Below are 16,250 nucleotides of genomic sequence, written 5' to 3' on the forward strand. Positions count from 1 at the left end.
TAAATAATCGGTTTGAGTTGTGGCATGCCCAGCTGCAGAGGATGAGCTGAGTGCAACCGTGATATCTTCTTGGAGGCGAATGAGGTTGATGTTTTTCAAATTGCGAGAAAAAATAATTTTTGGGGGCAAGTCAGTGGATAGGAAGCGGTAGTCGAGTAAGATGAGATCATGCCCTCCTGCCAAAGGTGTGGCGGATTTTGAAAAAGCACTGACTAGATTGAGTGATGAGACGATAAAGAGATCGAGCCACGAATCGACATGATTTCTGTCGTTCCGAAGGACATAATGGGTTGGGTCTGAAGGGACACGTTTTAAATCGTACGAAAGCAAAAGATTAGAAAAAGAAGTAGAGTCAGGGTGAACTTTATGCATGGGAAAGTTGAAGTCGCCAGTGATAATTAAGGTGGTGTAGTTGGGCAAAAAGGTCGATAATATGTTAAGCAACTCTACAGGGTATGCAGCGTGTGGTCTGCGGTAGACCACAGCAAGTAGAACTTTGTGCCCCCCCCCCTGTGATGCCTCTACCACTAGGTATTCGGGACAGTTGTCAAACTGATGATTCGAACTGGCCAGAATTTTTTAACTGTAGCAGTCCCTAATATAGAGAGCGACACCGCCGCCTGCTTTTCCGATACGATCCTGACGTAGTAGGCTAAAGCCATCAAGTTTGAACGGTGTATCCGGGATGCCAGGTTCAAGAAAAGTTTCTGAAAGAGCCACGGCATCATATGCACGACTGTTAGCTAAAAAGTACTCGAGATCATTAAAGTGGGCAAATAAGTGATAAATGTTACTGTGACAGATAGAAAAACAACCTCTATTCGCGGGGCAGTCCAGCTGAGCTGCGATTTCTCAAGCACTAGATGAACGTGCTACGAGATGTTGAAAGTCGTCAGGTGATTTGATAGGGATTAGATTGGAGTTCTTGTCCGGGCGCATACAGACTATCAGATTTCTGACTACGGGGCGTAAGTATTTAAGCTCTTTTGATTTGATGATAGCTTTTTTTAGCAGTTCGTAGGTTTGGCGTGGCCAAAAAGGACGCATCGTGACCCGGATATCATCTCCGTAGCCAAAGACATCTTGAGACTTTTTGTCCTTTAACAGATGTGACTTACTAATGATATCGTTACGGACTCTCGGTGAAACCACTTTGATCGTGACGAACGTAGTATCATTGGCATTCGAGGACGTGCCAGCTTGTGTCGATGGACCGGCCGCAGATAGCTCGGGGTGGATGGAAGAGACGTGGTTGAGTGCTTGTAGGTTGTCAGTCAGCTCTAGAACAGTGCGGACGGTGCCGGCCCAATCCTCAGGAAAGCATTTCAGAATTCCCGAAATGCAAATCTCGCAGGTATCTGTGAGTGTCACGCACTCCATCAGGCCGTTCAACTCCGACCGGGTTTGCATCGCCACCTCATGGGCCTCCGCGCTCGATGCCTCCAGCTTGTCCATGCGACCAGAGAGTTCCTCGAGCTTGCTGTTGATAGAATTTTCAAAAGGATCAAATCTAGTCATGGTCCATGTAGTGAACCAGGGCGGAGGATTTGCACTCATGTTGTCGAAAGGCCCGATATCAGAAGGTACTGTTGTACTCAGTTTAGACGGCTATGCTGACGACGGGGACGGTGGAGATCGATGGGCAGCAGGGCTCTTTTGAGTGTGTGAAGTGGTGGAGGTCGATGAGGTGGGAGTAGTCGGGACAAAGGAGTGGCCCGAAGTGTGGGATGGGCTGGTGATGCTTCCAGGCGTCGATTGAGTGAGTAGCGGGGACAGAGACGAGGAGCAGGAAGCGCACTGGTAAAGAACAAAATTCCAACTGCACTTGCCCTTTAGACAGTACGAGTGAAAAGTCAGGCCACATAATTTAGACTTTGGATAAGATTTAAAACCACGGTCAATAATTGAATCGCATGCAGAGCATACGCGTTCACTCATTCCTTAGCGCAGGCATCTGTCAAAATATACGAAGGCACGAATAGAGTTGGTAGCACTAAAAAAAGGAAGCGCCTGTATGCAGGCAACTGGGCTGACTTAGCTGTTAGAAGGCACTCCACAGTACGGCTCCGCTGGAAGACAGGTATTTGAAGTTCGCGCCTTGAAGGTTGGACCGAATCGCATGCGCAGACCAGGTGGGCTAGTTGTCAATGGTGCCAATCCAAGAGAAAGAGGATACCAGAAATCACTGATCTGATGGCGCCGATGACCACTAACCTCCAAGAATTTGGTTGACAAACGAAACCGGAGAAGCCCAGCTCAAAAAGGTGAGCCCCACCGTTTATGCTCAAGTTGCGAGAGCCAGCAGCCTCCCGGATTGCCTGGAAGTGAAACTCGAGAAAGAATACTGCGTGAGTTAACAGGATAAGCGAGATAATACCAGAGCAGAACAGAACACGCTAAGCTGTACTCACGAGCACAGAGAGATATGCGCAGAGAGAGATATAAAAAAATAAGAGTAAGGAATAAAATAAGATAAAATAAAATAAAGTAAAATAAGATAAAATAAAATAAAATAAATCTTTGGTACGCGTACCACAATTTTCCGCTTTCACGCACTTAAATCTATTAAACAAATGTTCGTATAAGTGTTGTTTGAAACAAGGCCCGTTGTACAATTTTCTTACACTAACCGGAAGCTTGTTCCATTTTTTAGAGAGAGATAGAGAGATAGAGAGAGAGAGAGCGAGAGAGAGAGAGAGCAAGTGAGAGGCAGTGACTGGAAGCTTTTCGTTATAAGTACCTGTATACGTAAAAATATGTGTGCCACCTAATATACGTCAAACGCATCGATGTTTACGATTATTGATGAGTTCTGAGGCACCTATTATTGTCGAGATGCGGGCTCACAATGCGTTGCGCACAGTCAGACAGGCAAGTTGAGATTTTTCATTTCCTGTGCAAAAAAGAGCTATTAGAGGAAATGGTATATGGAATTTTCGTATTTCTTCTTTCGATTAATATAAATAACAGATTTGAATGACGTTTCTTCGATGTGTTGAGAATATAACCTTTCAATTTTCTGGTCAATCGTCGAGTCGTTGAGAACGATAATGCCAGGTATTGATAAAATTTACAGACGTAACTCGGATACATTTTTATGCTCAAGTGCTCTAGAAATTATTTGTGTACCCATTGAGTGACATTGAAAAAAAGTGTTAACGACCGTCGTGAGTCGTGAGGGGAGACAAAAAAAAAGATCGACACCCGACGTGCCTACAAACAGAGCGCCAATCCGGCCAAAATCGCGCGACAGGTACCGTCGAAAATTTATACACCACGAGGGGCGAGCGGCAATCAATTGGGGATTGCACCTGAAAATCCCGCACTCTCGCTGTTTTGGCTCTTTGCCGCACTGCCACTACACCGACACGGCTTGTGCTTGAGAATTGGAGCCACCGCGATCAGAAAGTCCGCTAAAAGCTATCGATCCGCGAGAGGCGCGCCTGTGCAAGTCATACCTATTGTACTGGCTGACAAGAAAATGGGATGGACAATAGCGTTGGTTGCGCTATTTCGGTACGAATTTTGGCACTCTGTTTCTTGTGAAAAACGCTGAATCTCACTTTGAGACCCGATACGGTACTGCCAGACAAGTTTAGCTATTGGATGTTTTACAATTTTACCCGTAGGTATACTCTTACGCACTAGCTGTGGCTGCTAGTTTTTTCTTGTAAGGGCCAATCAAAACTATTATAGAGTACCGATACGATCAATTTTTTTTCATTTCAACAAATATGAATGGCCACCTACAGTTGTTTAGTTTTGTTTGAGGCGGACTCTTACTACTCAGTCCACTTTGAAGGGCTATCTTCTAGCCGAGTCGAGTCGAGTCAAACTCTGAACTACGAACTGCAAACTGATTTTCCTCTGGGCCTACGGGCCTTTTTATTGCGAGAAGTGGACCTCGGTCACGCGCTGGCTCAAAAAACGCAGGAAAACTTGCCGGGGGAAAATTTTGAAGAAAAGACTATAGCCGAAAATCTAATTGGCTAGAACTGCTCTAGTTAAGCCACTCAGAAATTGGCACATCCCACATCCGGCTTGTTCTCCTCTGTGCGTCAAGAGAAGGGAAGGTGATTCACTTACTCATGCCCTTCCTTTCTCTTTTACATCAAAAGTTGACAGAATTTCAATATATTTTAATCTTAACATTACGACCAGGTATTGTTAATATTTACTAATGCTACACATTGGTTGTTCGTTCAGCTAAGTTCATTGCAAAAAGAGCGGTGAAAATCGCTTAACAATTCGGTTGATGCTAGGGTGAACAAACGATTGGTGAGTTGTTAGTTAATACTACTACTTAAGCGCCAAAACGGTGGCTGCGGCCGTACTAACTTATAATTAGCGGTGGTATTCATAATAATAGTAATAACAATAATAATAATAATAATAATAATAATAATAATAACAATCATAATAATGATAATAAGAATAGCAGTTGTTAGAATACTAGTGCTTTGCTTGTTGTGAGTTAACATAATTTGTTTTACCGGTAGTTTGAATGTTTATAATGTTACGAAAATAATGCGGAATTTTGGTATAATTTTGGTAAACATGTTTTTCTGCTGCTAGTAGTTGGAGAGGGAGTCGTCTCGTGGTACCCTGGGGAATCAGAACTCTGTTACCCCTATTGGAGGCAGGCATACGGACTCTCTCTTCGATTAAAAAAAAAGGGAAGGGTTATATTCCGTTTTTCCTTTATATTCGGGAAAAAGTGTTAGCAATCAACTAGATTATAAATTAGACTATTGCAGTATGTTTATGAAATTATTAATTCGATGAAAAAATGGTTACTCTGTACATTATGAGTTTGCTAACTTGAATGGTAAAAATCGGATAGTTCTTTGAAGGTTACTAAAGTTGTGTACCAAATTTGTTATAGTTAATATGTTATGTAGTTGTTTGCTAGTGGTGTAGTACGTACTGGTTGTTTGTGACGATTCTGGCTTGTAATAATATTTTCGCTTATTTCTATGCATTAATTCTAAGCTATCCTAATGTTTAACCTTATGTTTATCTAACATTATATCTGCATTTAATATTTCAGTTTAACTGTTCCCAGTTAAACTTTTGTATCTATGGTTGTAGAAAAATATTTTATGTTGCATTTCCTGTCAGTGTGGGCCAGCGTGCATGTAAGTGAGTCATGCATGGTCGTAGTACCTTAGCTACGAGCATTCTTGTAGGTGATTCACCTCTTTGCAGATGCACATTGGCCCGTGCGTTTTGTATTTTAAAATTGGCACGGAAAGATTTGAAGCAAGAGGAAAAAAATTAATGTGGATACACCGATGTTACATTTGGTTTGTTTTTTACTTATAAGTGAATAAATATTTGATTCATCGAAAAGTATTTTTTGTTTATCGAGCAACTAAATAACAAACACATTTTTGATATTCAAAAAGTAACAAACGTATTTTATCAAAACTTTGAGCAACACGATATCTTGGAATAGCATTACAAAAAAATAAATCAATAAAAAAAAACCCGACTACGTAAACATACAGGTATCCAGTTTATAGTACATTTTTGAATATTCAATCAACTTAGCAAACTACATAATAATAAATAATACTCAAGGGTGTGTGGATGGCTGGATGAATGTAACCTCGGTACGCGTTGTTGGTTTCGATCAAAAACAAATAAAAAACTTATTTTCATTGGAAATCGAGGAGAGAGAGACAGAGAGAGAGAAAGGGAGCTATGAAAGGAAGAACCATACAACACAAAGGCATATTGAAATATAAAACGAATTTACCATTCGATGCAGATTTTTCTATGTTTCTTTTTTCGTTCTGTCGATAACTACTTTTCCGAGTCTTTAACGATCCATCGCCTACAGTTGGGACACAAATAGATACATAAAACCGCACCAAAACAATGCGAAGCAAAAGCTACTTGGGCATCGCTCGAAGAAGGCAATTGCCGGACACGAAGAAATAGATGATCAAAACAGCCATTTTTGCTTTCTCCACGCCAGGTATGCTGCACGTGCACCATGTATACGTAGCAAGCTCGATTTTTGTTTTTTTTCTCCTCCAACGCGCGAAAACATGGAAAAAATTTTGACTTTGGAACCTCAAGAGCTCAAAGTTTTCGAATCTCCGTGAAACCATTTTTCACTCACATCATACACGCAATGCTTTTTTCTTCTACTGCTCTACATGAGATACATACACATAATAAGTATATCTGTCCGTCTGTTGCCATCTCCTGCGGCAGAGCGACCCTTCACCCCCCCCCCTGAAACTGGCGTACAATCCTTTTGTTTCCGCGGACGCGCGCCTAAGTGCACTTGAAAATGGTAAAAGGCTTAGAGAAAGGAATGAAGAAGCAGTGCACGTACACACACACAATCACGCGCATAAGCCCGAGAGGCTTTTTACTCGGTGAGACCGAGTAATCCTTCGGTAGTCCAAAAGCAGCGTTTTATTTTCACTTTTCCTGGCTATTTTATTTCGCGCGTATTGGAAGGGAGAAACTGGCAGCATTGCGGGCTCAGCCGCGCGAACGACACGCTGCTAAGCTCGCGCGCGCCTGGATTAGAGGATATATGTATGTGTATATATATGATATCAAACTTGGCTCCTCCCTGAAACAGCAGCGCCACCACGGTGCCGTCCATCACCATTGACTGCTTTCGCACTGTCTCCCTCTCCACGTCTCCTATCTGCACTGCAGCTGTTTTTTTGTGTTACACTGAGAAAAGTAATGTTAAAAAAAGTATTATAACTATACTAAAAATTACTATATTTTTAGAGAAGGTTAGACATACTTACCTAATGATGCAAAATTATAACGTTTAAAATAAATTTTATTACATTTTAAATAATTTTTATTATGCAGTGCCGTACAAAAATTTTTACACGGCACAATAAAAATTACTACGTCTAGTATAGTAAAAATTGGGATAGTATAAGTTTTTTTACACAACATACTAAATATTATTGTAATCATTTTAAAATGTACCACAGACTGAAGTAGAATTTTCTATGTGATATAGTAAAATTTCTCATTCCACTGCATTGCTATTCAGTATAGTAAAAATTACTATGTTCAAAAGTAATTTCGTACGATGTCAATAGGTATATACGCCTATTGACTTTCAAATTTGTGGTTATACGAATGTAAATATTAAGAGAAACATATTATTTGATTTATCAGGGTTAAAATTTGATATGTGCCGACAATTAATTTCGAATAGACTAATTATCCGTTGTTAACACCATGGTTTACAGGAAACCATTTAATTTTTAACTTTATTGTGTGTATGATAAATAGTACACGTTCCCACATGCAATAATGTCCCGTGGTCTAGTGGTTGCGGAGCCTGATTCAGGAACCAGAGAATGGAGGTTGTCATTGTCTGTGATGTAAATTGTATAATTTTGTCAGATGCGTGCCATCGTCTCCAGGGCTATTTTGCGGCCTGAGGGATCTGCGAAACAAGGGCTAAGGGACGCAAGGCAGCCACGGAGCTATGGCGCTTATATGGCGAATCCCATTTTTTCTACCGAGAGCACACCAGCTTCTAAAAACGCACGAGTCAAGAAAAGTACTTCTTTTTTTTTATTCTAAATAATCTTCAATTTATATTTTTATATTAAAAAGACAGTTTATTTAATAATATGTATCTTGATCAGTGAATATTATAGATTAGGAAAAAGCAAAGTATGTTTAAGTTTTTTTTGTTTATTAACATATAAACAACGAGAACGAAAAAGAACAATAATAGACGGCAAAGAGTATCGGTTCTACCTACCTACATAAAGATGTATGCATTAGTTTAAAAAACGTTCGTGTGTATTACTTTCTCTGTCTCTCTGTCTCTTTTCAGATTCAGATAACTGTTTACTGTGCGTAGTTGTGGAGGTGAGCGAATGTTGTTGGGTTGGCTTTTTACTAAAGACGGGTTCAGATGGAGTTTGATTAAACACAATTGGAAGAACCCGAAAAATTTTGCATTATGGTAAAATATTGATATTTGAAAATAATCCTGTTCACAGAGAAGAAATTATAAAAAAATTATTTGAAGTTGTACACAAGTATAAGCATGTAAATGCACTTAAATATGCTGTGTTATCACAGTCGCAATCCATGCTTTTATTTTTTCCAATCTTGTAGTGCACATGACAACACCAAACAAAATTTATTACTGTACACTAACACAGTACACACACAAATTACTGATTCATTTGGTGAATTCACTCTTAAAAAACTTTTTTTTAATTTTTTAAAAACTTTCCTATAAGGCTCCATGCATTCTGGCGATCTTAGCGAGGGAAAATTTCTCTTACTCGACGGCGACACCTGACATAGGCTCATAGGAAATAATTTGAACATTTTATTTACACATCTTACGAATATATAAAGCAAAGTCGCTAAAACCGTTGTAATCGCTAACCGCGAAAACTACTGAACCGATTTTGCTGAAATCGTGCATACTAATTCTTAATGATTCCAAGATAGTTTTCACATAGGTTTTTTCTTGAAAAATTTAATAACAATAGCGATAAATAAGCTCAAAGTTTTGCTAAAATAAGCTAACTTCGCACTTTAGTTCAGTAGGATCTGCTAGGTGGCGTCGAGGTAAAATTGAAGTCACCCGCAACCAAAGATAGTGAAGAGTGGTTAAACGAAGCCCCATCAAGTAGACAATCATCGCAGTCGATAATCGGCACTACACCAAGAACAGAGGAGTCTGTCGTGCGGCTGGGCATCCCGGCTACCGATAACTCTTCTTTCATGGTCAAGCGAAATAAATCAGTTTTTACCCCAGATCCCCAAAATAAACGAGTGCCACAGAGAAACAGGCGTTCAAAACGTCAACGTCTTCTGTAGAATACCAGGAAACGTTTCTAGCCAGAGCACAACCTGCTCCAGCACCTCAGAACTTTGTAGCCGTTCAACCATCTGACCTGGTGTCGACAGAGAATTTTCTACTTCAAATGCAAGCCAGGGAAGATAGCCCTGAAGAGTACACGCAGCCACAACGGCCTCCTTCTTAATGGTCGTCCCAACGGAATATCTACAGAAAAGGTATTCTCCAGGCCCACTTTCCTGACTACCGATAAACGATTGGTTATTCGAGGAACGACCTGAAGATGAGATATTCTTTACGTTCCCTACTTAACCATCAACCTCATCGGTCCTTTTAAGAACCACCTAAATTTAAGCTACCTTGCCAACAATTACATTTTTACAACGATTTCCGGAAATGATTTGTCAACTAAAAGACTATGTAAAGCCGGCCACTATTAAACCAAATCAGTCATTCACTGGCAGACTTCACGAGCGGAGTTGTTCATCACACAGCTGGAAATCCTGGTGACTGACGACGCTATATTACCCTATTGACTCAAAGCATTCAACCAGAAATCACCGATCCTGTCCAAGGTCTGCACTGGGAGAACCTTACAGCTATGAAGAAAAAATAACAAACGTGAGTCAACGAGACACTTTCCAACGGGCAAGCATCACGAACCAATCTTTCCACCTTAGATCACCAAAACAACTGAGTCTGCAAAAAAAAAAGGTGCTTTAGATACCGTCTTCGACGTTATATCAAGAGACGTTGGGGAAGAGCTCTACAACTAGCTCCAAAGCTTTAAACGTTGTAGTTTTCTTCTTGATCAATGTAGTGCTACAATAACAGGCCCGAGAAGATCACCCTGAGGTATCCAGGCAGTCACGTTTGCTGGAAACTTCAGTCAAGAAAGTCTTTACTTAGGAAGCTCATCGGTACTTTTCAAATTCATCGGACGTCGAACGACCTTGCCAACAAATATATTACAACCTAATAAAGTTGAAAAAAATAGCCTTCAGGCCTCACAAGAGTCTTAACTATGCCAAAAGTTACAAGAAGTCGAATTAAAAGGAAAACTTCAAATGCATCTTATAAATAAAATTTTAGGCGTCAAGAAAATGACGAAAGAATTCGAGAAAGAATTTATTAAATGAGAGATCAGCTTTTCACTATAACCTTCATAGTAATATCTTGAATCTTATAAACTTTTAAATAGGTAGAATATGTTATTGTATTTTTGTTGCGATAAATAACGTAGAGATTAAGCTCCAGGATTTTGTTGCACTGGTAATAAAGTTGTGAGATAAGAGAAAAAATTTTTTGATGATATATTTTTTTTGAGCTTTGAATCTTTACAGCTTCCAAAATAGCCCTGTTCATAGATTATACGGGAGAAACTGTAAATCGACGCCCTTTTAAGGCCAACGATTATTTTATGATACAAGGAATGCTTGGTATTTTTCAGCATAATTATTTTTTCTTCACTTGTTACAGCTTTTTACTTGACCAAATAAATTGTATGCATTCCGAACAAACATGTTTTTAATAAGAAGATTTTTGTTCTGAGAAGTGTCAAACTATATGTAAAATTTTTAACTGAAAATGTTTCATATTACATGTCAACACAATACGGTGTTCCATTTAGTGAATATCGGGCGAAGCCGAGACGGGGGGGCCGCTAGTATATAATATATAACATTTAATATATACATGCTTCCGTGTATGTATATGCTATATTAACAATACATATGATATTTAATTATTATATACTTTTCTATACAGCTATAATAATTCGGGTAGAATACTTTACAAAGAAGAGAGAGGTGGCAGTAAGTGCGACAGAGAGCCGAACTGAGCCGAGTTTAACTGGAGATCTTGCCATCATACGGGTCGCTTCTTCGCATCGGTCGAACCCCCAAGCGCGCCAATAGATGTTTCACATGAAAAAAAATCTATATACATTTAATTCTATATATATATTTTTATATTATAGTGCTTTACTTCCCGCTCCTATATAAAGGGCACTACTCTGGGCACTTAGCACTTGGGAAAAGGAAGGGAAAAAGGATGAGGGACCTCCCATTACTGGGAGGGGGGTAGGGGGAAATTAGGTAATATTGCTGCGTAGAGGTCACCTACATCTCTCCTCGAGGAGCATTGCGTGGTGAAAAAGCACATGTGAATATATACAGAGATACTTGCCTGAAAAAGTCGAACTGGCCAGGAATTGAACCACGGTCTCCAGCGTGCTAGTGCTGGGCGATATTTTAAAAAGTATCGATACTTCGTATCGATACGTATCATTGCGCAAAGTATCGATACCGATAAAATATCGAGCTTAAAGTATCGATATTGACAATATTGATACTTTGAGCATAAGCATTTTGTTTTTCTTAAACTACAATTAACAATAACCCGGGAAAAGAGGGTAGCTTTTATATACCAATGGATTTGATAAAAAATTTAAAAAAATTTATTGTATTTTCTATTTTTATCTTACATAAATATCTTATAGTAAAAAAATTAGTTAAAAAACATCGTCTTTTATACAGATTTATGTCATTTCGTTCGAGTTAAAAAAAAAAAATTAAATTTTCCAATCGTCAAGTGATAATGAATGTAAAAATAGTAACATTTGTAAATGACTACCACTTAAACACGTTCGTTTATCTGTTAGAATATTTCCTGTGTCAGAAAATAGTCTCTCACAGGAAACGGAAGTCGCTAAGACGCAAAAAAACTTTTTCGCCACTTGAGATAAAGGTGTATTTTCGTTATTGTTCCAGAACATAATAGGATTAGATGTCATATCCAAAACATCTTGATGTAAATAGTACCGTAGATCTTGAGGTAATTCATTTTCGTTCTCTACGACATTTGAATTTTTTAATGTTTGCACTTTATTCTCATGAAATGACCAAAAATTATCATTTTTTTCCATTAATGGCGGACTTCTCTCTTTGTGGTTTGTATCCCTTGAGCATACCCTTACATAATTCACAATTTTTTTCAGTGCGTTAGAATAATATAAATGATTATCAAAATGTATTTTTTTAAATCTAGGATCGAGAATATTGGCTTGAGCAAAAATTGAATTGTCCTCTAAAAATTCAAATCTTTTTTTAAATTCAATAATTAACACATTTTTTAAGCGTATAGCAGAATCTGTTCGTGGGTCAAAGCTCTCTAGTTTGTTTTTTATTGTTTTCATCACAGAAATAGCCTTACTGGCTGTACAAAATTTTTCTTGTGACAAAATAATCGTCGCATCAAAAAAAGGTTTCAGAAGAGTTATAAACTCTCGTATAATTTCTAGTTCTAAAGCTGTAAGCATTGCTGGCGCTGAATTAGACTTCAATAAAACCAGAGACACTGGCTCACTGAGATCAATAAATCTTTTCAGCATTAAATAGCAACTGTTCCACCTTGTGGGTACACTTTGAATTAAACGTAATTCGGTTGATTGTCTTAATTGGTCTGATGCTTTAACAGATTTTTAAAAAAGGTAACTATGTCTTTCACACGAGCTTTCACATGTTGTATAATAGGCTTAATGATTTGGTCAGATCCAATAATTTTACTTGGCACGAAATTTAGCATATGTGCTAAGCAATGTAAATGTTTATTTGACCCAAAGGCATCACCTACAGCTTTCACAATATTTGACGCTCCATCCGAAACCACAGCAACAATATTTTTGTGGTCTATTCTCCACTCAGATGTCATTTTTAATAAGACTTTAGTGAGATACTCTGAATGATGACTTTCATTTAATTCTTCTACACCGATCGTTACACTTTACAAATGATCATCAACTACAAAATGAGCTGTAAGTCCGATAAAGCTGGTGACACTTTCCGTTTCCGTCCATATGTCTGTTGTTAAGCAGAGATTTACAACTTGTGATAGTTCATTTTTCACAATACTGCTTAAAACTTCGTATTTTTCTTTCAGTAATGATGTTGTGGTTTTACGAGATGGTAATCTATACAAAGGCACACATTTTTTCATTAAAAATTTAAACCCTTCACTATCAACAATACTTAATGGTAAATTATTTTTTGTGATGATATTTAGTGTTCCATTCGTAATATCTTGGAATTTGCTCCCACCGGCTGAAATAAAACGAAACAAATTAGTAATCTTGTAATTTCTTAGCGAAATGGTGTAAATTGAAAATCAAATTAAGATACCTTGGTATCATTTTTGAGATGTAAAACTAACATCTAAATTCAGTTGTTTACTGTTTTTTAGCATGCTTGGACTTGATGTAGTTGATTCGTATTTAAATTTCTTAAGCGGTTGCAGGTCAGTTTTCTCATGTTCTATGCTACTTTTGGCGTTATTCACACTACTATCTTGTTTTGATTGTTGGGACTGAAAACATATTTATTGAAAATAAGAATAATAAACATTAATATTTAAAAAGAAAGAAAATAATAATGCCCCAGTCTCAAGACTCTCGAGATCATCCAATTTTCTGTTTGCCATAGCTTTTGTTTTTAATTGTAGATTGGATGCCATTTCGGGATGATTTCTCTTTAAATGAAAGTTTAAATTTATGGTGTTTCCTTTTGTTTTTACTTCTGCCCCACACAGCTTACACTTTGCTTTTTCTTCGCCTTGTACGAAATAATTTCAAAAGCCACTGGGCTTCGGCACTAAAATATTATATAGATTCCAATGTATTTAATAACCATGTGTGTGCGTGTGTGAGTGTGTATTTACAAAATTAATATTTACAAATGATTCAAAGTAGAGAGTTATAATATGAGAATAAAGGTAAAAAAAGAAACTTTAACTTTTAATGTATATATTCAATTTATATTTTTCGTCATTTATATTTGTACAAAACGTTAAATTTGACACTTGTATTTCCAGGAATTACTTTATTATGGTAGATTTGCTTCGTAATTCAAAATAATCAGTTCTCAAATGTACTACTTTTACTGTATATTTACTTTACAATTACATAGAAACTTTTGTTTTTCGACTATATAAAATTTAAACGATTTGTACAAATTCATAGAAATGACGAAAAATATAAATTGAATACATATTAAAATTTACATTATATTAACAGTTCGTGTTTGGCGCGAACACATTATGATTCACGGTATACTTCCAATACTAATATTCGTGCTTATTCCGCTTTATAATTACCCAACACCTACTTCATATATGCGAGAAATGTTTTAACGACATGTAAATTTAAAAAAAAATTAAAGTAAGAGATTTTTATTACTAATGGATTGAATAGATGCTGATCTTCAAAACAAAAACGTTATCATCACATTCGTAGCTAGCATATCCTCGAATATCTAATCAATACAACTGAAAAAAGATTCTTGAAAAAAAGTAGGTATGCCTACTGTAAGCTGTGTTGGTTTTAACATTGTAATAAAAAATTACAATTACCTTAATTTGTTGTACTTGTAGAAAAAAAGTTGAGCTGGACTTCTTGTTTGATTATTTACTCTGCTTCTTATTAACGTTTACTATTTAAAGTACACAACACACATGCAACTCTGTCAAACAGCTAATTTAAAGATATGTTTATAAAATCATTCTTTATTAAAATAAGTAAAAGTAATATCGAGTTACTTTAATTTTTTTGTCAAAGAAAATTATCAAGTAACGAAGTACAATCAATTGAAGCGCGGCGCGAGACGAGGAGCAAAGGAATGATTAGGTGCGGTAGAAAGACCGTGAACTACTGCTGCTGCCGATTGCCGATCTGATTATCTGATACCGACTGTCGAGCGCCGATCACGAACAGAAGCACGAATGACAAATCCAATATAGGGAGTTATAGACATAGATTAAATATATATATCTATATTTATATATTTGTTGTTCTATTTAATCTTAGCAATTACTAAGTATCTGTAAAAAACAGATAACAATTGTAGCCATTTTTCTAATTGTTTAAATTTTGTACATCGGCATGCGATACTGGCGATACTGCGCCATGTAGTATCGATACCAAGATATTTACGGTGTCAAAATATCGATACAAAATATCGATATTTCACATAAAAAGTATCGATATTCTTGTGTATCGAAAAATATCGCCCAGCACTAGCGTGCCAACACTGCCGACCCACGACCTAGCTGACTGAGCCACGGCGCGCTCTGTATGTATATAACATGTATTAATCATCTGTCTAATATATATATATTCTCTGGGCTATATATATATATGTGTATGTATATTTTTCTTTCCTTACTATAATATAGAAATTCTTTCTGAGCAAAGTAAAAATTACTATGTCGAACATCAAATTTTAATATAATCTGATTTTACTATGAAGCATAGTTATTTTTATAGTATGGCGAGTATGTCTAAGCTTCCCTATGAAATAAAGTAATTTTTATTATAGTTGTAACACTTTTATCAACTCCACTTTTCTCATTGCATTCAAGCGAGTTTTCGAGTCATTATAACCCCCTGAATTATACTTCTTTCTCTTTCTTTAACGGCAAAGAACAACTATACACCAACTTTTATTATTTCTTGCGGTATTTTTGTTTTTTTTTTTTTTTTTTTTTTTTTTCTGTCACCCACGGCTTAAATAAATTAATATTTATGGCTGCCATTTATTTTTCTAGTCTACTGTTCTATGTGTTTAAGACATTTATGATAGTAGCCGATAAATTCCGCTTAAGCGGACTAACTCCAGGGCTTCCGCTAATACGCAGCTGTTATATGTGTATTACATGTCCCCGCGTTGGTAGAGTCCGCCTGTACCTATAAGCATCCCCCCCCCCCCCAAGCACGACCAAATGCCGAAACATGGAAAAAATGGAGACTAATAATTGCAGTAAGGCCGCAGGGGGCGGCGCATTGAATTTCGAGAAAAAAAAAAAAGAAAATAAAAAAATGCGTGCAAATAAATTTAAAAGGGTCATTACCGGCCCTAACTCGGCGTTGCCGCTGTTATATGATGAAAACTCCTTTTATATTTCACTTCTCGAGGGGCAAAAATCAGCCGAATTTTTTTATAAAGGCACAATTCAAAAACATTGCTTTTTATCTTCTAGAGACCATACAGAATAAGTATAAAATTGTGAACATGCGATTCAGATCTCGGCACACTGTTTTATTTGCATTTAAGATAAAAAAAATCTATTTTTGCTAAGATTTGACGTTAAGATTTTTTTCATTCGGACTAATTGACATGACAATATTCGTACAAACAATAAGTAAAGTATCTACTTCACCGTTTCCGAGGTCGCTCTTTCCATTGGTGCAATACAAATTTTTGTAACGTCTTATTTTTTACCATATTTGTGTGAATTAAAGTAAAAAAAAAAAAAAAAAAAAAAAAAAAAAAAAAAAAAAAAAAAAAAAGAAAAAAATGTATAATTTTTCTTAACATTTTCCAAAAACTTAACATTATTCACCGATATCATAATGCACAAATTAAGTTCTTGGTAG

General features: G+C 37.0%; 1 protein-coding gene and 1 pseudogene across 2 annotated transcripts in view; both read right to left on the reverse strand.

Annotated features, from left to right (window-relative positions):
- The window catches only part of LOC106644351 (roundabout homolog 2), a 535,313-nt gene that overhangs the window by 243,570 nt on the left and 275,493 nt on the right, over nucleotides 1-16,250 (reverse strand). The window lies entirely within an intron of this gene.
- LOC106642608 (uncharacterized) lies at nucleotides 12,237-14,260 on the reverse strand (annotated as a pseudogene). The gene is made up of 3 exons (XR_016293687.1): nucleotides 14,228-14,260; nucleotides 13,003-13,186; nucleotides 12,237-12,924 (listed from the first exon to the last, which is right to left on the reverse strand). The product of XR_016293687.1 is annotated as an uncharacterized LOC106642608 (transcript).

The sequence above is a fragment of the Copidosoma floridanum genome, unplaced genomic scaffold (assembly GCF_036245765.1).
Source record: "Copidosoma floridanum isolate Cflo_tuat_1 unplaced genomic scaffold, Cflo_Japanese_pri ptg000006l, whole genome shotgun sequence".
Taxonomy (NCBI): Eukaryota; Metazoa; Arthropoda; class Insecta; order Hymenoptera; family Encyrtidae; genus Copidosoma; species Copidosoma floridanum.